A 21,736-nucleotide genomic window follows, 5' to 3' on the forward strand; every position below is an offset into this window, starting at 1 on the left:
GTGAAGAAAGGCTGAACAAAGAAATGATCCAGTCGATCCAAATGCCGAAAATGTCCGGCCTCCAATTATTCCACTTGTTCCTGCTTAACCAGCTGCTTGACCTATTCATGAGTTAGCAATCCCACTCACGAACCATGTGACGAATAGTATTCTTAAGCCAAAACCAGGTGTTCAATTTGATTTGAAACAAAATATGGTGCAATTGTTTAATTCAGCAGGGCAATTCCATGGCCTTTCACATGAAGACCCACAGCCACACATATAGCCCTTCCTAGAAATAAGCAATGCTTACATTCCGGAAGGGGTAAATTTTGGTTATATCATATTGACACTCTTTCATTTCTCTCTAATGGGGGAAGTAAAAAGGTGATTACATGCTGAACCACCACTCTCCATCACTTCATTGGAAGATTTAGCTTGAAATTTCCTTATTTGATTCTTTCCATCAGTGAAGACTACACATTTGAGAAGCGATATTTTGACTTTTATACAAAAAAAAGGAGAGAATCTCTACCTAGCTTGGGAGAGATTTAAGGGTATGCTCAAAAATTGCCCTCACCATCATCAGTCTAATGATGTTCTTGTTCATACTTTCATTAAGGTATTGGATCCAAATACGAAGATTCTCTTGGATTCGGCAGTAGGTGGACAGGCTCTTGAAAAGACTTATGAAGAATTGTGCATACTACTGAATCAAATTTCACAACGGAATCTGGCATGATGGTTCGAGGAGTGCTCCTAGAAAAGTTATAGGGGTATTAGATGTAGACCAATTTACTACATTACAAGCATAGATCATAGCAATGAAAAATCATATGATTACTCATCATAATAATATAAAGTTGGGGTTTAAACAAATAGCAGCTACAACTAATGCAGTTCAACCGGCGAATTCTTGGTGTAAGGTTTGTAAAAGTGGTGAGCATGTAGGAAATGCTTGTACTGCTAATACAGAATCTATCAACTATGTGGGGAATTAAAATCATCAAGGACATCAGAATTTTGGTAACACGTATAATCCCAACTGGAGAATTTCTCATGGGGTGGAAATCAAGTGCAGAATACAAATCAGTATAAAGGGCCACTGCAACCAAATCAACAGCCGGCTCATAAAAATCAGGCTACTGCTCAAGCTAAGAATATGGAGGATTTAATGAAGTAGTTCATGACTCAGCAAGCACAGTTTGCAACCAAAATTAAGACTCAACAGGTGCAGTTTATAGTAGAATTAAAGAGTCAATAATTTCTTATGAGAAATCTGGAGTTGTAACTTAGTCAAATTGTAGGAGCACAGAATACAAGACCTCAAGAAACTTTACCTAGCGATATAGAGGTAAATCTGAAGTAGGTGAATGAGGTTACAACAAGGAGTCAGTTGTAAACCAAGGAGATAGTTCAGGAGTAGGTTAGTCCCACAGTCACTGAAGATGGTTCTAAAGACAATGCAGAAACCAAAGTCAAGAAAAAGTGGCAAATCATGAAATTCATGTGGAAAATAAGACTTTACCTTTACCCTTTCCTCAAAGGTCAAGGAAGCATCAAGAGGAGGCGAGTTATAACAAGTTCTTGGATCTTTTGAAGAAGGTTCAAGTAAATCTCTCTCTTACTGATATTCTACAAAGTGTTCTAAAATATGAAAAATACCTGAAGGATATAGTGGAAAATAAAAATACGTTGATAGAGTATGCTACAGTTGCACTTACTGAGGAGTGCACATCTAAGATTCAAAACAAACTGCCCATGACGTAAGAAGATCCAAGTAGTTTCACATAATAGGTCACTATTGGGCAGACCATCAGTGCTCATGGATTATGTTACTTGGGGTCTAGCATCAATCTTATGCCCATATCTTTATACCAAAAGATGGGTCTTGGGAGTCCCAAACTCACTACTATTATTTTGTAGTTGGTAGATAGGTCCCTTGCTAGGCGGGATGATATTTTTGAAGAAGTGTTGGTGCAAATGGGATCCTTAATCTTTTTGGTGGATTTTGTAATTCTTGACTTTGAAGTTGATCCTATTGTTCTATTTATTTTGGGACGACCTTTCTTAGCAACGGTACAGACATTAATTGATGTAGAAGTAGGGAAAATAACAATGAGAGCGCATGATAAAGTGGAGTTTTTTTATGTGTATAAGGCGCTAAAATTTCCAGCTATATATAAGGAGTTGTCTGCTATATCTATTATAGATCTTGAGTCTAATCAGAGGCTGCTATTATTAGAAGATCCCTTAAAGCAAGCTTTGGTAGGTTGTGATATTTATGGAGATGTGGAAGCGTTGGAATTAGTTCAAGTCATGAATTCGACGGTCATTGAAATAAGAAAATTTCCTTTTAAGCTATTGAATAGGCCAATTGGTCCATCCCCTAAAGCTTCTGTTGATGAAGCTCCAAAATTGGAGCTTAAGGTTCTTCTTCCTCACTTTAAATATATTTACCTTGGAGATAATGATACATTTCCTATCATTTTGCCTGCAGGATTATCTGATATACAAGTATAGGAAGGAATGACAATGTTGAAAATAAGGAAGAAGATAATCGGGTGGCAAATATCTGACATTACAGGAATAAATCTAGCGTTTTGCATGCACAAAATACACATGCAGAAAGGTTTCAAACCAAGGGTGCAATAAAAATATAGGTTAAATCCAGTGATGAAAGATATGGTGAAGAAAGAGGTCATAAAGTGGCTCGATAATGGAATTGTTTATCCAATTTCAGAAAACAAGTAGTAAACCTAATCTATTGTGTCCCAAAGAAAGGTGGGATGACTGTGGTTACTAATGAAGTGAATGATCTAACTCCCACTTGCATGATGACTGGATAGAGAATCTATATTGACTATCAGATGTTGAATAAAGCCACAAGGAAGGACCACTATCCCATTCTTTTCATTGATCAGATGTTGGACTGGTTGGTAGGGTAGGAGTACTACTATTCTCTTGAGGGTTACTTAGGTGATAATCAGATAACCATTGCTCCAGAGGACCAAGAGAAGATGACTTTTACTTGCCCATATGATACTTATGCTTTCAGACATATGGCTTTTGGTCTCTGCAATGTTCCTGCGATGTTTTAGAGATGTATTATGGCAATCTTCTATGACATGGTCGAAGAATTTGTGGAGGTATTCATGGATAATTTCTCTATTTATGGTGATTTTTTTGATAAATGCTTTCAAAATTTAGATCGATTCCTAGCTCGATCTGAGGATATAAATTTGGTGCTAAACTGGGAGAAATGCCACTTTTTGGTAAAGGAAGGAATAGTCCTTGGCCATAATGTGTCATGTAGGGGACTTAAAGTAGAACAGGCAAAAATTGAAGTGATTGAAAAGTTGCCATATCCAGACATACTTAAGGGAGTGCGAAGCTTCTTGGGGAATGCAGGTTTCTATGGGTGTTTTATTTAGGATTTCTTGAAGATTGCAATCCTGATATGCAAACTGTTAGAAAAGGATGCCAAGTTTGATTTTAGGGAGGATAGTCAAGAAGCCTTTGAGAAGCTGAAAAAGAAGTTGATAGAAGCTCCGATTTTGATTTCTCCAGATTGGGAGTTGTCATTTGAATTGACGTGTGATGCTAGTGATGTAGTTGTAGAATTTGTTTTGGGGAAAATAAAAGACAAGGTATTTTGCTCTATTTACTATGCTAGTAACGTCTTGAACGATGCCTAAATGAACTATATAGTCACTAAAAAAGAGATGTTAGTGGTGGTCTATGCATTTGATAAATTTAAAGTGTACTTGGTGGAACAAAGGTTATTATTCACACACACCATGCGGCCATCAAGTATCTCTTTAATAAAAAGGATGCAAATTCTCGCTTGATCCGGTGGATTTTGCTACTGTAAGAGTTTGATTTAGAGGTTCGTGAGTGTAAAGGAGCAGAAAATCAAGTTGCAGACCATTTGTCAAGGTTAGAGACTCATGATCTTGTTATTGATGACTCTCTTTGCATTCGGGAAGAGTTTTTGGATGAAAAAGATTGTCTATAAGGGAGTGTAAAGTTCCTTGGTATGCAGACAATGTAAAATTTTTGGCAAGTAACTTTTACCCTCCTAAAAGTACAATTCAACAGAGGAAGAAACTGCTCCATGATTCTTGTGCTTATATATGGGATAAGCCATATTTTTTCAACCAAGGTCCTAATAGAATTATTTGCAGATGTATTCCTGAAGCGGAATTCACACAAGTGATATGAAAGTGTCATTCACACTTCACAAAAGTGTTGCGATCCGGATTTTTTAGACTACATTGTTTTGAGATACTATAGCTTTTGTGAAGAGTTATGATCAATGCCATAGGATGTTTGGGGGATTGGTTTTATCAGACAATTCCCACCATCAAATGGTAACTTGTATATTTTGGTGGCAATTGATTATGTATCCAAATGGGTAGAAGCTACAGCTTGTCCAAGTAATGATGTAAGAGCAGTGCTGAAGTGTAACATCCCGCATTTTCGAGCTAGAATGTAGACCGTCATTCCTATGCGTTAATGTTCTAAATCCATCCTATTTATTGAGTCTTGATGAGCATCTAAAATTTGTTTACATATTTTTTCAAGTAAGCCAACGCGAATCCCCCCGTATCACGGTGGAAACAGTGATGGAAGCCTCGTCTCATTGCGATGGGGGCTAATTCAACATTTGTAAATTTCTAGAAACTCATCACAAATGCACCGCGAAATGGTGAACCCAAAAATGGCAATTGTCATAATCTAGTGAGTCACCGCAATTCTGTCACATTGCGGTGGGTATCGCGATGACCCACTCAGTGCGTCGTGGTAAGCCTAAAAAATAGGATTTCTTCTTCAACTCTTAAGTTTGAGGGCAGTCTTATTTTTTCCCAACAATTCTTATTCTTATTAACTGGTGATTAAAGCATTTTTAGGGAAGAGTATGCCCATTTTTACTTAAATTTCTCAGAACAAAAACCCTAACCTCTCTCTCAAAGATCAAGAGCTCATCCCTAAGATCAAGAAGTCTAAGAAATGGATCAAGATACGGGTTCGATCTTTCAAATTTTATAATCTAAGGTATGTGGGACTACTCTAAAAAATTTGGGTATAAGTTTAAATGTTTTATCAAGATTAAAGATCTCCAATTATGATTTATAATTAAGTATTAAATATGATTTTCAAAAAGTATGCATCATAGGACTGTTTTGGTCAAAACAATAGTTGTCTTGAATCACTTTTCATGGAAATTGAATTATAACTATATGTATATATGGTTTCATGTATTTTTTAAGATTGATTGAGAGCATGCATATGAATTTCCTCTTTTGTTGCAAACTCAAGTTTACATTTTTCTTTGTGAATGATTTGAAGTGCATGCCTTAAGATTTAAAAGTGATCTTCTAATATCATGGTGCTTTACATGGTTTATAGATGATGAGAGAGAGTTTCTTGTTATCATTACATTCTTGTTTTAAAGGGAAAAAATTGCATGTAATTAAATAAATTGGCATGACCACCACACGTTTTGAATCTTGAAAAGAGAGGTTAACTACCTAAGTGTTCTTGTGATTTCAAAGTGATGACTTTATTGTGATGTTATGAATCTTGGGTGTTAATATGCATGTTTTAAATTTAATGGGCTGCAAATTTGATATGATATTGACTTGCAAGTCAGGGTATGATGATACCTGGTGATTACATGCCCTTAACAAGATAAGAATTGAATGTTTTGAAAGTATGAAGCATTCTTGTTTTAAAGAACTAAAAGTTGGTCTTAAGAGAGCTAGTAGGTTACCCGAAGAAAGTACGAGTTGAAAAACTCTATGCTAGAAATCGTGATTTATCGATACGGGGTTATGGTACCATGCTTTGTGATCTTTGTACCTTGATTCATGCCATCCCAAATTGGGAATATAGTTTGGAGCCCTACTTTTTTAACTTGTACACTACCATGACATATTGATTTGATTGGGGATTTCGGAACCCTGCTACGTGATCTTGCATGTCCCCTTATATATACTACAATCCTTGTGGCAAACTTGGATTGGGGGCTTAGACGCCGAGTTAAGGGAGCATTCCATATAGCCCAAGGAATTACAAATTATAGGGTGTACCATCTAGCTCAGAAGAATGACAAAGAGTGAGTCAAGGTTTTCAAGAACTATTCTAAAATTATTAAATATGTCGATGTTTTTGATTTACGTAATATTCACTATTATTACAATATGCTCTCATCTATTTTTGTATAAAACATGTTATTTTGAGTTTTTTCATATACCAGTATATCTGTATTGACCCTCCCTATAATTCAGGATCTGAGACACAGTCCTGGGGTCCTGTTCAATAGTAGATTCGTGTGTCAGAAATTGAAATTGGTGAGCCTTTTCTATTCCGAAAGGCCTGGAGATTAAACTTTATTATTTCTTTTGTTTTACGATCTGAGTGGGAGCCTTGTCCCATTCTTTAGATAGATGTTGTCCTTCACAGTGTTAGACATTTCACAGACTGCTGTTAAATGTTTTGTTGAATGTTGTGAGCTCAAGTTTCGTATTATTCCACTAAACTAAGTAATTTGAACATGTTACCATCTTCATTATCTATTTTTCTATTTATTAAATTATATGAATGTTGTGCATGATTTCCAGAAAGAAAGGGGCACGCAGACCTTCATGGTTTGGGATATTATTACGGCCAGGGACTCTGTTTGGGTCCTGAAAAACTGGGTATTAGAGCACAATTCATGATCCCAGGGTGTCTATGAAATCGTGTCTAGTAGAGTCTTGTTTATGGGTGTGTTGTGCACCACACTTATAATCAGGAGGCTACCAAGCATTTAGGAGTTGTTTTACATTCTTTCATACTCTAGTTCGTGCTATAGAGTCATCCATAAGAAAGTTAACCAAGTTCATTTCTCATTCTAATTTCATGGGTCATGCGTCATTATCGAGGCGATACAAGTCTAAGAGTCTAGCTTCCCTAGCGATATGGTTCTCTCTAATTTAGTTATTTAGAAAATTTATGAATTTGCACAAGGAATTGAGAGGAGTCCTTGAGTGTTTTAAATTATGATTATTTAAGAATATACCCCCACCTGCATCAGTCATGAGGTTGAACCTAAGGTATGGAGTATATTCAGTCTCCTTTAATAAATTTTTGTTGCGGATGCCATATTTTGTGATAATGATGTGTAGAAGAAAGTTGGAACTGTATTTCCACCTGAGTAGTAGTGTATGTTAAAATGTCATGACCTATTAGTAGTAAGATGGGCCAAGAAACTAGAAATATAAAGTCACAAGGTTAGAAGTCAGAGTGAGGGTGACTTTTGCATAAATAAATCATTTTAGTTGTATAACTGTGGATTGAGGAGTGGATTGTCATTTTATAGTGATAGACTAAAGTGCAGCAATATTTGTAGATTGTATGTTAGTTTGTGAAGGAAGATACAAGATATGATTATTATTTATTTAGAATAGGGAAGGATCACAGAATGGATAGTTATAGTGGTTGTAGAAATCATTTACAGGTTGGGAATGGAAAGGGATACATTATCTAATAAGTTGTAAGTCGAGACTCATTAGTGTTTATTGAATTTTGAAAATCATTGTGATGTATGATTAGGTAAATAAGTATGATATGAGAAATTAGAATTGGTTGATAAGATTGAAATGGGTTATATTGCAGGATTAAGATCGACTAAACCAATCATGTGACTTTGCCTCCTTTGATGGTTTTTTTCTTTAAGTAGTAGAAAACTAGTACTTAATGTGAGAAGGTATGTAGTGGATTTTGAATTGTAATAGTGAGACTATGGAAGGGTTGTGATTTTAGGTAGTAGTTAAGTAAAGTGAAGTATTTGCATTGATTTCCCAATTTGATGGACTTGTGTAGTATATGGCATGCTTTACCAGTGGTATATAATTAAGGGTAGACAACGGGCTTGAACTTTAGACGTGGAGTTTAGGTATGGATTGTAGTGGTGAGAATAATAGCTTAAGATTAATGATGCATGTTTTGTGGAGTAATTAGCAGGCTTGATGTTATGTGTGAAATGGCCTAGGTTGATGATTTATGAAAAGTTTTAATGGCAATCGTGAGGCATATGTGTACATGAGGCTAGTGTTAAAATGATGAATTGTGATTGAATCAATAAGTGGATAAGAACTTGAGTATATGGGAATAAGTTGAACCCCTGGTAGCAGGCTACTAAATAAAGTTTTATGTGTATAAGTGTTTTGTGTACCTAGATTTAATTCTTGAATCTTGTAATATGGAGAAGTCTGGGAAGATGTTGTATGGTGCTCCCTAGAGTTGAATTCAGGAAAAAAAAATAGGTAGGAAAGATGAGCCTTAGGTATGATTTTACAAATTTTTGTGAAGTTGTAGGAGGTTATGTGATTAGAGGTGTAATAATAGTATTCTAAGGAATTGAAGATGGAGTGTTAAGTAGTTAGAAGTGTGGGTTTCTATGCCCATGCATATGTTAGTCGTAAGTTGATGAATTTGGGAGTTAGAAGAAATTACGATTAGTGTCCCTGAAAGGGGATGTTCTAGAAAATAATTTAGTGTCTTTGTATCAGAGACTAATGAGAGGAGTTTGTGTTCATGTATATACTTATACCCCTTTTATGATAAGGAGTGTGGATGCGTCCGCACATGAGAGTGGGAGTTGTAGAGTGATGGCTACAGAGGCTAGCAGAAGTTAAAAGTAGTATTTATAGAAAAGCAAGACCTTTAGAGTATAGTTCTTCAGGAAGAGTTTAGATTTTAAGTGTGAGGTGATCTCTCTTTTATGTTGAGAGTTGTGGCTATAGATTTGATAAAGGGATATGTCTGTAAGTCTAGGATTGTGACTTTGATCTAAGGGGGAGTTGGAGAATTAAGTTAGTTACTGAAGTTTTCTCAATATGGCAAGTTGCGGGGAAGAGTCATGATAAATCTATTCCTACTCAAGCATACTCCTCCTACTTCTATGTCACGACCCGAACCGGGGCCCTGGCCATGATGGGCATCCCAAACCATGAAGGCCCGAGAGCCCTTCTAACTTAACATCACATACACTATTCACATACAAATAGAAAATGCGGAAATACATAATGAAACTGGATCACGGTCAACTTTTTATTTCAAACTACTCAATACTGAAATGAGTTCATAAGATCAACAATATCTAACACTAGTCTGTGGAATCTGTAACAACTAAAATGACATTTGCCTGACATTTGGGACAAGGGCCCCAGTCGGACCATGACTAAAAATTAAATAACAATAATAAGTTCTAATACAGGCCTTCCGAAGTAAGGGAGGCTCACCAGCTGCAAACTCTGACAAGTCAATCTACTGCTTAACGGGACCCAGGACTGTGTCTCAGAATTCAGAAATATAGGGGGGTCAATACAGATGTACTGGTACGCAGAACAATCCAAAAACAAAATATGCATTTTTATAAAAACATAGGTGAGAGCATTTCATAAATCTCATGTCATCTTGAAAACTGTTGAAAACACATAGGCATAATCTGAAACCTTAGAAACATATTCAACAGTTCATGACTCTACTCTTTATCTTACTTTTGAACTAGATGGTACACTCTACAGTCTGTAATTCCACGGGCTATATGGAATCTGCCCTTGACTTGGCGGCTAAGCCTTCAATCCAAGTTTGTCGCAAGGGTTGGAGTATATATAAGGGGGATACGTAGGGTGTCAAATTCCCCAATCAAGTCAACATGTCATGGTAGTGCACAAGATCACAAAGAAAGGATCCTAACCATAGTCCCAATTTGGGATGACATGAATCAAGGTAAATAAGATCACAAAGCAGGGTACCATAATCCCGTGTTGGCAAATCACGGTTTCTAGAATAGAGTCATTCAACTCGTGCTTTTTCGGGTAACCATCAAACTCTTTTTAAGCCCAATTTTAGCCTCCTAAAAAACATAATTTATGCTTAATAACAAATCTTTCTCATTCTGTTAAGGATGCATCACAATAAGGTATTGTCATACCCAGACTTGCAAGTCATTCATATCATATCAATTCCACAGCCCTTCTTATTCAAATATGTACAACTACCACCAAAAGGTTTATCCTTTCATACCAGAGTACTCATTATCAAACTCACATGAAACTCATTCAAACCCACTCTTTTTACAAATCTTGTAAACATAGTGGTCATTCCATTTATTCTACTTATGCATAATGATTAAGGAGACATTTAGAACTAAAGATTTTCTTATCATTAACAAATCAGTCCTCGAAATTGGTTATACATAAATTTTATGATAAAAAGAAGGACTCTTAATTCATGCTCTCAAAAATAATTCACAATTTATATCATGCAAGGTTCATAAATTTCATCATGGGGAGTGGAATTTCACTAGTTACATTCGTAAGCCATCATTGGATTTTAAATAACAAAAGCATGAGATTTATAAATAAAAATTATAGAAAACCCCATAACAATTACATAATTCCATCAAATTGATTTCATAATGCATGCTCTTAAAACAATTTACCAAAACTCTTTTTCATATATATACATAAATATCTTCAAAGCTTGTAAAAAATATAAAACCCATGCCCATGAGATTTAGGATAGTCCCACGTACCTTAAATTTCGTAGTTAGAAGAATGGAATCCGAATCTTAATCAGTTTTCTTGGAATTCTTGATCCTAGAGATGAGTTCTTGATATTTGGGGAAGAAGTTTGGGTTTGGATTTGACAGAAAAATTGAATTATAGAGTGTATTATGATTTTTGGGGCGCAATCTTAGGTTATGGATGGAATTGGGGTGAGGAGAAGTGACAAAATGCCCCTAGAACCATTAGAAATTGAATTAACGAGTGAAACAGTTCCGTAATGCACTGACTGACGCGTCACGTTGATATCGCATCGTCTTACTTCCTCACACGAAAAATGTCATAACTTTGCACTCGGTGATCGGATTTTCGCAAAATTGGTATCGCTGGAAAGCTAATTTAATTATATACAATTTTGTGGGTCTTGATATGAAAAATTCTATGTGTATCAAAAGTTATGCACGTTACAAGTAGACCCTTGTAGAATCAAATATCCAATTTTGGATGAATAAAAGGTTCTTCGCTTAAATTTTCTCTAGGCCATTTCTGTGAACATTTTTCACCACATAATAATTTCATATACTAGGAGAAAGATCATGACACATGAATCTAAATATAAACCATGAAATTAGATGTTAAACACATAGGAACGATGATTCAATTTCTAGCTTGAAAATATGGGGCGTTACATTATCTCCCTCTTGTGATCATTCGTCCCCAAATGATAGGTAGGGACTTTTGAGGATCTAAAAGTGTAGAATAAAGAACAAAACCTTGAATTGAATGTGTTTCCTTAATAAAACATGTAGAGGCATAAAACGATCTTCATGATAACCCCTAGTGAAATGTGAAAGCACGAAACATGGAATAATGAGACTCTACATATGGATGATCTTCCACATGAGTTATATGAATCATAATCATCAAAACCATGAGGCAGGTATTGATTTGATGATCATAGACCTAATTTATATTGGTACTAATCATGAACTAAGATTCCGCAGAAGATAGGGATAAAATCATTCTCCACCCCTTATGATACAACGAATATACTTTGCTTAAAGGCACTACTCAACTATGCCCCAACATTAAATAAAATATTTCGTCCTTTACATCTTATAATTCTCCTACCACATATCTAACCACAAGAGTTTGAGTCCTAATGCAAAACACTTTTATGTTGAAGCCTAACTCAGAGTAACAAGGTGGTAACTTAAGATACAGGACCCTATACTATACATCTCCTTAAGAATATTTCTTCACCTTATCACTACTGTCAAACACCCTCGAGTTTTAATTCAAGGAATACTAACCACATAGTACAAGGGTTATGTTTTCATCAATCAAAACATTGAAGCCTATCATTGCTACACCCACTTCATGGATTCCCCCACTAAGAACAGCAAAATCAATCATACTTACAAAGATTTTTCACCATATATCTCCTTTTTAACTATTTCACACAACAAAATTCCTCTCCTTCTTTTCCCTTTTCACCTATAACCTTAGCTCGAGAATCACATCACATATTTTTTCACCTTCAAGAACATCTACTCCCCTACCTAACACATTGCCACGGTCCCACAACCAACATCATACTATCATATGAAGGGTCACTAAGGGACCCGATAATAAATGTCATGAATGTAAGTAACACTATTAGACCATAACTTATACTTAATGCACTCCTCAACGAGGGACACGAGATGAAGACACAATAAAATAGACACAAAGTGCTACATATATCAAGTGTCTGATTCATAAGTAGAGAGTCACTCAGAAGAAGCATAGTACAACATGAATTCTTAGGATAGAGCACAGTGAGAAAACATTGGTGCATATATCAAGATAAAATAAGGGAAAGAGACCGAATTAACCTCTTGGACCTAGAAATCAACAAGACAAACCGGGCACCCGACACGTTAAGAGATGCATCGTGTCGGTCCCTACCGATGCGATTCCTAGTGCGATGCATCAACATTACAATGGCCATTATTTTGATTATTAACACATGCCTCAAACCTTGTCTGAAAAAGCTAAAACTTTTTTGAGACACCCCCTTTACACCCCTGATCATGAATCAACTCAAAAATCTATGTCTCGGGATCGAAAAGATAAATTTGAAGGTAATGAAAGTTAAGAGCTCAAAAAATATGACTTAAGTCTTTTAACAATTAGAAAAATTTTCAAGTTGTCAACTCTCCATACATGCAAATCAGAGTGGAATTGAGTCAAGAATGCTACAAGGTCTTACATTAAAACTAAGACAAAGATTTCCGCTTGAAGCAATTGCTCCTCATTTAAGGAACTGAGATTTTCCATGAGTTTACATAGAGAATTCAGACCTTAGACATAGGAAGGGCTTGAATACATAATACATTGTTAGATGTCCATTCAAATCAAAGTAGGAGGAGCTTGCTTGAATAGGAATTGATTTAACACGATTCTTTCTTGCAACTTGACATCACAAGGAAATTCGGGAATTACTTTAATCCATCATCTCCCCCTTAGATCAAAGCCACGCTTCTAGACATGAGGACATAACCTCATATCAATTTCTATAGCAACAACTCTCAACAAAAAGAGACTTCATCACATACTTAAACTGTAAATTCTCCCTGAAGAACTATACCCTGAAGGCCTTGCTTTTCTGTATATGCTACTATTAACTTTCACTAGCCTCTATAGCCATCACTCTACAACTCCCACTCTCATGAGCGCATGTATCCACACTCCTTATCACAAAAGGTGTATCAATATATACATGAACACAAACTCTCTCATTAATCTATAATACAAAAACACTAAATTGTTTCTAGGATATCCCCTTTCAGGGACACTAATCATAATATCTTCTAACTCCAAAAGTCATCAACTTACGACTAACATCTCCATGGTTATAAACACCCACGTTTCTAAACACTTAACACACTATCTTCAAATCCTTACAATACTATCATTACACCTCTGACCACATAGCCTACAACTTAACAAAATTTGTAAAACAGTACCAAAGGTGCATATTCCCTACCTACATTTCTTGGATTCAACTTTAATGAACACTATACAACAACTCCCTAAACTTCTTCGTGCTATAAAATTCAAAAACACCATTTTGGTACACATGACACTTATAACATAAAACCTTATATAACAACATGCTATCTTGGGGTTCAACTTATTCTTATATACTCACATTCTTATCCACTTAATGATTTAACCATAACTCATCGTTTTAACACTAATCCTCATATACATATATACCTCATGATTACCACTTAAACTTCCCATAAATTATCAACCTAGGCTCTTTCACAAATCATATCAATCTTACTAATTCATTTTCCACAAAACATACATCATTAATCTTAAGCTACTATTCTTACCACTACATTCTACGTCTAAAGTTAAAGCTTATAGTCTAGCAACAATCAAGTACGATCGATGAAACATGCAACATATTATGTTAGTCCATCAAATTGGGAAATTAACTCAAATATTTCACTTCACTTAACTACTACCTACTATTAAAACCTCCCCATAACCCCACTATTACAACTCAAAATCCACTACTAAAGAAAACACCATCAAAGGGGTTAAGTCACATGATAGGATTAGTCGATCTTAACCTTATAATATAACCCATTTCAATCTTATCAACATATTTTAATTCCTCACATTATACTTACTTACCTAAATCGTACATCACAATGATTTTCAAAATTCAATAAATACTAATGAGTCTCTACCTACAACTTATTAACTAATCTACCCTTTTCCATTCACAACCTATAACTGATTTCTATAACCACCTTAACTCTTCACTCTAGGCTCCTTCTCTATTTTAAACAAATAATAATCATATCCAGTCACTTTCTTAATAGAATACCATACAATCTACAATTACTCCTACTATATTAGTCTATCACTATACAATGGCAACCCACTCCTCAATCCTCAATTATACAACTAAAATTATTTATTTATGCAAATATCACTCTCACTCTGACTGCTAACATTGTGACTTCATATCACCAACTTCTTGGATATCTCACTACCAATAGATCATGATACTTTAACATATCCTACTACTCGGGTCGAAATGTAGTTCTAACATTTTTCTATACATCATTACCCTTATGCAAGAAATCTGTAGTAAGAATTTTGAAGGAGACTGAATAAACTTTGTACCTCAGGCAGAAAAGCGTGCTTTCATCAGAATAAAGGAATACACTCAAATCAATACTCCTTGAAGCACTAATGGACTCCTCTCTAGTCCTTGTGCTATCTCATAACTTTATAGACAAATCAATCACAGAGAACCACATCATTAGGAAAGCTAGACACTTATACTTGTATCGCCTCGTAGTGAGGCATGGCCCATGAAATAAGAACAAGTAACAAATTTAGATAACTTTCTTATGGACAACTCTATAGCACGAACTAGAGTATGAAAGAATAAGAAACAACTTCTAAATGCCCAATAGCCTCCTGATTAGAAGTGTGGTGCACAGTACACCCATAAACAAGACTCTACTAGACATGATTTTGCTGACACCCTGGGACCATGAACTGTGCTTTTATACCAAGTTTATCACGACCCAAACTAGGGCCCTGGCTATGACGGGTATCCCAAACCATAAAGGCCTGAGAGCCCTTCTAACTTACAATCACATACAAAATTCACATATAAAGAGAAAATATGGAAATACATAATGAAATAGAATCACAGTCAACTTTTTATTTCAAACTACTCAACACTAAAATGAGTTCATAAGATCAACAACATCTAACACTAGTTTGTGAAATCTCTAACAACTGAAATGACATTTGCCTGACATTTGGGACAAGGCCCCCAGTCGGACCATGAATCAAAATAAAATAAAAATAATAAGTTCTAACATAGACCATTCAAAGTAAGAAAGGCTCACCAGCTGCAAACTTCTGACAAGTCAATCTACTGCTTAACGGGACCCAGAACTGTGTCTCAGAATTCTAAAATATAGGGGGTCAATACAGATGTACTAGTACACAGAACAATCCAAAAACAAAATATGCATTTTTATAAAAACATAGGTGAGAGGATTTCATAAATCTCATGTCATCTTGAAAACTGTTGAAACCACATAGGCATAATCTCAAAGCTTAGAAACACATTCAACAGTTCATGACTCTACTCTTTATCTTACTTTTGAACTAGATGGTACACCCTACAGTCTTAATTCTATGGGCTATATGGAATCCTCCCTTGACTTGGCGGCTAAGCCTTCAATCCAAGTTTGTCGGAAGGATTGGAGTATCTATAAAGGGGACAGTGCCAAATTCCCCAATCAAATCAACATTTCATGGTAATGTGCAAGATAACATATCAAGGATCCTAACCATAATCCCAATTTGGGATAACATGAATCAAGGTACATAAGATCACAAATCAGGGTACCATAATCCCGTGTTGGCAAATCACGGTTTCTAGCATAAAGTCTTTCAACTCATGCTTTCTTTGGGTAACCATCTAACTCTTTTAAAGCCCAATTTTCGCCTCCTAAAAACATAATTTATGCTTAATAACAGATCTTTCTCATTCTGTTAAGGGTGCATCATAACAAGGTATCGTCATACCCACACTTCTAAGTCATTCATATCATATCAATTCCACATCCTTTCTTATTCAAACATGTACAACTACCACTGAAAGGTTTATACTTTCACACCATATTTCTCAGTATCAAACTCATATGAAACTCATTCAAACCCACTTTTTTTTACAAATCTTAAAAACATAGTGGCCATTCCATTTATTCTACTTATGCATAATGATTAAGGAGACATTTAAAACTCAAGAGTTTCTTGTCACTCACAAATTAACCTCCGACATTGGTTATACATAAAGTTCATGATAAAAAAGGGGCTCTTAATTCATTTTCTCAAAAGCAATTCATAATTTATATCATGCAAGGTTCATAAATTTCATCATTGGGAGTGGAATTTCACAAGTTACATTCATAAGCCATCATTCGATTGTAAATCATAAAAGCACGAGATTCATAAATAAAAATTAAAGAAAACCCCATAACAATTTCATAATTCCATCAAATTGATTTCATAGTGCATGCTCTTAAAACAATTTACCAAAATCCTTTTTCATATACATACATAAATATCTTCAAAGCCATGCCCATGAGATTTAGGATAGTCCCACGTACCTTAGATTTTGTAGTTAGAAGAATGGAATCTGAATCTTAATTAGTTTCCTTGGAATTCTTAATCCTAGAGATGAGTTTTTGATCTTTGGGGAAGAAGTTAGGGTTTTGATTTGGGAGGAAAAATAAATTATAGATTGTATTATGGTTTTGGGGGCGGAAATCTTATGTTATGGATGGAATTTGGATGAGGGGAAGTGACAAAATGCCCCTAGACCCATTATAAATTGATTTAACGAGTGAAACAATTTTGTACGCACTGAATGACGCATCGCGTCAACATCGCATCATCTTACTACCTCACACAGAAAATGTCATAACTTTTTACTCGGTTATTAGATTTTAGAAAAATTGGTATCATTGGAAAGATAATTCAATTATCTACAATTTGGTGCATCGTTAGCTAAAAAACTCTATGTGTATCAAAAGTTATACATGTTCAAAATAGAATCTTGTAGAATCGAATATCCAATTTTGGATGAATGAAAGGTTCTTCGCTTAACTTTGCTCTAGGCCATTTCTATGAATATTTTTCACCTCATGATCACTTCATATACTAGGTAAAATATCATGAAACATAAATCATGAAATTAGAGCTTACACACATAGGAACGACAATTCAATTTATAGCTCAAAAACGTGGGGCGTTACATTCTATCTTAGAGAATATTTTGCTAATGTCCTACATCATGTATTCAAGTTATGCCTATGCCTATGGTTTGAGTTCTCTATGGACATATTTTTATGATCTGACCTCTAAACTAGAAGCAATTATGCCTCTCAGTAATCTAGTTTTTCATGTATTCAAGCCATATGTTATGTTGTTCGTGATCCATGAAAATCTATATCTCTCAGTATGCTTGGTCCTAATAAAATATGGTTCTATATGTCACCAATTCATCCTATGTTGGGTTTATTCAAAGTGATAAAGTTTATGAAAACTCATGGCAAATCTCAGTTCCTTAAATAAGGAGCAATCGCTTCAAGCAAAAATCTTTGTCTTAGTTATAATGTAACACCCCATAGCATTCCTGACTCAATACCAATCTTGGCTGCGTGTATGGAGAGCTGATAACCATAAAATTTTCTAATTGTTAAAAGACTTAGACATGTTTGGATGATCAAAATGGTGGGCCAATGCAATATCGGGGCGTTGTTTAACGCATCAAGTGCCCAATTCATCTTACTGATTTCGGAGTCCAGGAGGGTAATTTAATCTTTTTCCCTCATTTTATCTTGATATATGCACCAATGTTTTCTCACTATTCTCTATCTTAAGAATTCATGTTGTATTGTGTTTCTTCCGAACGACTATCTACTTATGATCTAGATACTTGATATAGAAATTACTTCATGATGGTATCATATATTCACCTCATGTCCCACCTTGATGTAGGTCAACATTTATGGGTATAATTAAGCAGTGTTTCTTCCATTCATGATGATTGTGCTAGGGTCCCTTAATGACCCTCCATATGTTAGTGCGTGGTGGATGTGGAAGCATAGTAATGTGGTTAATATTCCTTGAATTAAAACTCGAGAGTATGTGATGATAGTGATAAGGTGAGTCAATATTCTTAATGGGATGTAAAGTACAGGGTCCTATAGTTTAAGTTATCACCTTTTAACTCTGAGTTTGGCTTCAACATAGCAGAACTAAGTAGTGAGACTCAAATTATTGTGGCTATATGTGTTATTGGAGAATTGTAAGTTGACGAGTGTTAAGTATGTTATTTATTGTTTGGGGTGTACACAATTAATACCTCTAACTTTAAGTCTATTCGAGGTACCTTGTAAGGTAGAGAATGCTTTTAATCCTATCGCCTGCGAAAACTTATTTCATTATTAGTACTAATATAAATTAGTCTATAATCATCAAATAAACCCCTGCCTTATGTCGTCATGATTATAATTCATATAAATCATGTGCAAGATCATCCCTATGTAAAATGTCATTATCCTATGTTTCGTGCTTTCACATTTCATTAGGGCTTATCATTAAGCTCATTTGATGACTTTGCATATTTTCTTAGGGAAAACTGTTCAATTCAAGGTTTCATTCTTTATTCTACACTTATCAAGCTTTAAAAAGTCCCTACCCATCATTCGGGGATAAATGATCCCAAGGGAGAGATAATATAGCACCCCACATTTTTTAGCTAGAATGTAGACCGTCATTCCTATGCGTCAATGTTCCAAAAGCCTTCCCATTGTTTGAGTCTTGATGAGCGTCTAAAATTTGTTTGGATTTTCATTCCATCAATTCACCGTGAATCCCCCCGCATTGTGGTGGAAATAGCGATGGGAACCTCACCGCGTTGCTATGGAGGCCAATTCGGCATTTGTCAATTTCTAGAAACTCATCACGAATGCACCGCATCATGGTGTACCCCAAAACGGCAATTTTCACAATCTAGTGAGTCACCATAATTTTTTCATGTCAAAGTGGGTATCATGATAACCCACTCAGCGCATCACGATAAGCCTCAAAAATGGGATTTCTTCTGCAACTTTTAAGTTTGAGGGCAGTCTTGTCTTTTCCCTACAATTCCTATTTATATAAACTGGTTAATAAAGCATTTTTAGGGAAGATTATGCCCATTTTTACTTAAATTTCTCAAGAATAAAAACCCTAAACTCTTTCCCAAAATTCAAGAACTCATCCCTAAGATCAAGAATTCCATGAAACGGATCAAGATCCGAGTTTCATCTATCAAGATCTAGGTTTTATCTTTCAACTTTTATAATCTAGGGTATGTGGGACTACTCTATAAACCTTGGGCATAAGTTTAAATATTTTATCAAGATTAAAGATCCCCAATTATGATTTATAATGAAGTATTCAATATGATTTTTGAAAAGTATGTATCATGGGACTATTTTGGTAAAAACAAATGTTGTCTCGAATGAATTTTCAAGGAAACTAAATTATAACTATATGTATGTATGATTTTGTGTATTTTTTAAGATTGATTGAGAGCATGAGTATGAATTCCCCCTCTTGTTGCGAACTCAATTTTACAATTTTCTTTGTGAATGATTTGAAGTTCATGCCTTAAGATTTGAAAGTGATCTTCTCAGTATCATGGTGCTTGACATAGTTTATAGATAATGAGACGGAGTTTCTTGTTATCACTACATTTTTGTTTCAAAAGGGAAAGAATTGCATGTAATTGAATAAATTAACATGACCACCTCATGTTTTGAATCTTGCAAAGAGAGGTTAACTGCCTAAGTGTTCTTGTGATTTTAAAGTGATGACTTTATTGTGATGTTATGAATCTTGAGTGTTCATATGCATGTTTTGACTATGATGGGATGTGAATTGGATATGATATTGACTTGCAAGTTAGGGTATGAAAATACTCGGAGATTACATGCCCTTAACAAGATAAGTATTAAATGTTTTGAAAGTATGAAACATGTTTGCTTTAAAGAACTAAAAGTTGGGCTTAAGAGAGCTAGTAGGTTACCCAAAGAAAGTATGAGTTGAAAGACTCTATGCTAGAAACTGTGATTTGCTGACATGGGGTTATGGTAAATTGCTTTGTGATCTTGTGTACCTTGATTCATGTCGTCTCAAATTGGGACTATGGTTAGGAGCCCTGCTTTGTGATCTTGTGCACTATTATGACATGTTAATTTGATTGGGGATTTTGGCACCCTGCTATGTTATCTTGCATGTCCCCCTTATATATACTCCTATCCTTGCGGCAAACTTGGATTGGGGGCTTGGCCGCCGAGTTAAGGGCAAATTCCATGTAGCCCATAGAATTACAGATTGTAAGGTGTACCATCTAGCTTAGAAGAATGACAAAGAGTGAGTCAAGGTTTTCAAGAACTGTTCTGAAAATATTTAATATGCCCATGTATTTTATTTACATAATATTCACTGTTATTACAATATGCTCTCATCTATTTTTGTATAAAACATGTTATTTTGAGTTGTTTCATATACCAGTACATCTGTATTGACCCCTTCTATATTTCAGGATTTGAGACACAGTCCTGGGATTTAACTGTAGATTCATGTATCAGAAATTACAGTTGGTGACCTTCTGTACTCTGAAAGGCCTGGTGATTAAACTTTTTTATTTATTTTGTTTTATGGTTTGACCGGTGTCAAATATTTTGTTGAATGTTGTGAACTCAAATTTTGTATTATCCCACTGAACTAATTGATTTGGCCATGTTACCATCTTTATTATTTATTTCCATATTTATTAAAATATATGAATGTTTTGCATGATTTCCAGAAAGAAAGGGGTGCCCGGGCCTTCAAGGTTTTGGATGCTCATTACGGATAGGGCCTCGGTTCGCATCGTGACATGAAGTTCGTAAAGAAGCAAATATTTTCCTAGTTGGCACTCTAAGAGCTATAATAAGTGATAGATGTACAAACTTTATTAGTACTTGGTTTAAGAATTAGTTACCTAAATATGGTGTTAGGCACATGGTGCCCATGGCGTATTATCCACAAACGAGTGGACAAGTTGGTGTCTCCAATCAAGAGATAAAGCAAACACTGTAGAAGATTGTTAATGGGTAATGAAAGGATTGGTTCAAGAAGCTAGATGATGCATTATGAGTGTACCGGACAGCTTATAAGACACCCATTGGAACATCCTCATACCATTTAGTTTACGGTAAAGCTTTCCATTTACCTGTAGAGTTGGGATATCAAGCCTATTGGGATGTTAAAAAGTTAAATCTTGAGATGAAGGCCGTAGGAGAGAAGAGATTATTGCAACTTTTTGAACTTGGTGAGTTTCATCTTTACGCTTATGAAAATGCCAAGGTGTACAAGGAGAAAACCAAGAGATGGCATGACAGACAAATTCAAGATAGAGTGTTTGAACCCGGACAACTTGTTTTGCTATTCAATTCAAGGTTAAAGTTGTTTTTGGGCAAATTGTGGTCTAAGTGGTCTGGACCTTCCAAAGTAGTACAAATGACACCTCATGGAATGGTTGAATTGTGGAACAATGAGAAGACTAA

The 21,736-nt window shown here is 35.3% G+C and overlaps 1 non-coding gene across 1 annotated transcript; it reads right to left on the bottom strand.

Annotated features, from left to right (window-relative positions):
- Positions 1 to 460: 460 nt before the first annotated feature.
- LOC124889842 lies at positions 461 to 567 on the bottom strand. The gene has a single exon (XR_007048756.1). It is a non-coding gene; the product is annotated as a small nucleolar RNA R71 (small nucleolar RNA).
- Between the last annotated feature and the right edge of the window lie 21,169 nt (positions 568 to 21,736).

This window comes from Capsicum annuum, chromosome 12 (assembly GCF_002878395.1).
Source record: "Capsicum annuum cultivar UCD-10X-F1 chromosome 12, UCD10Xv1.1, whole genome shotgun sequence".
Classification (NCBI taxonomy): domain Eukaryota; kingdom Viridiplantae; phylum Streptophyta; class Magnoliopsida; order Solanales; family Solanaceae; genus Capsicum; species Capsicum annuum.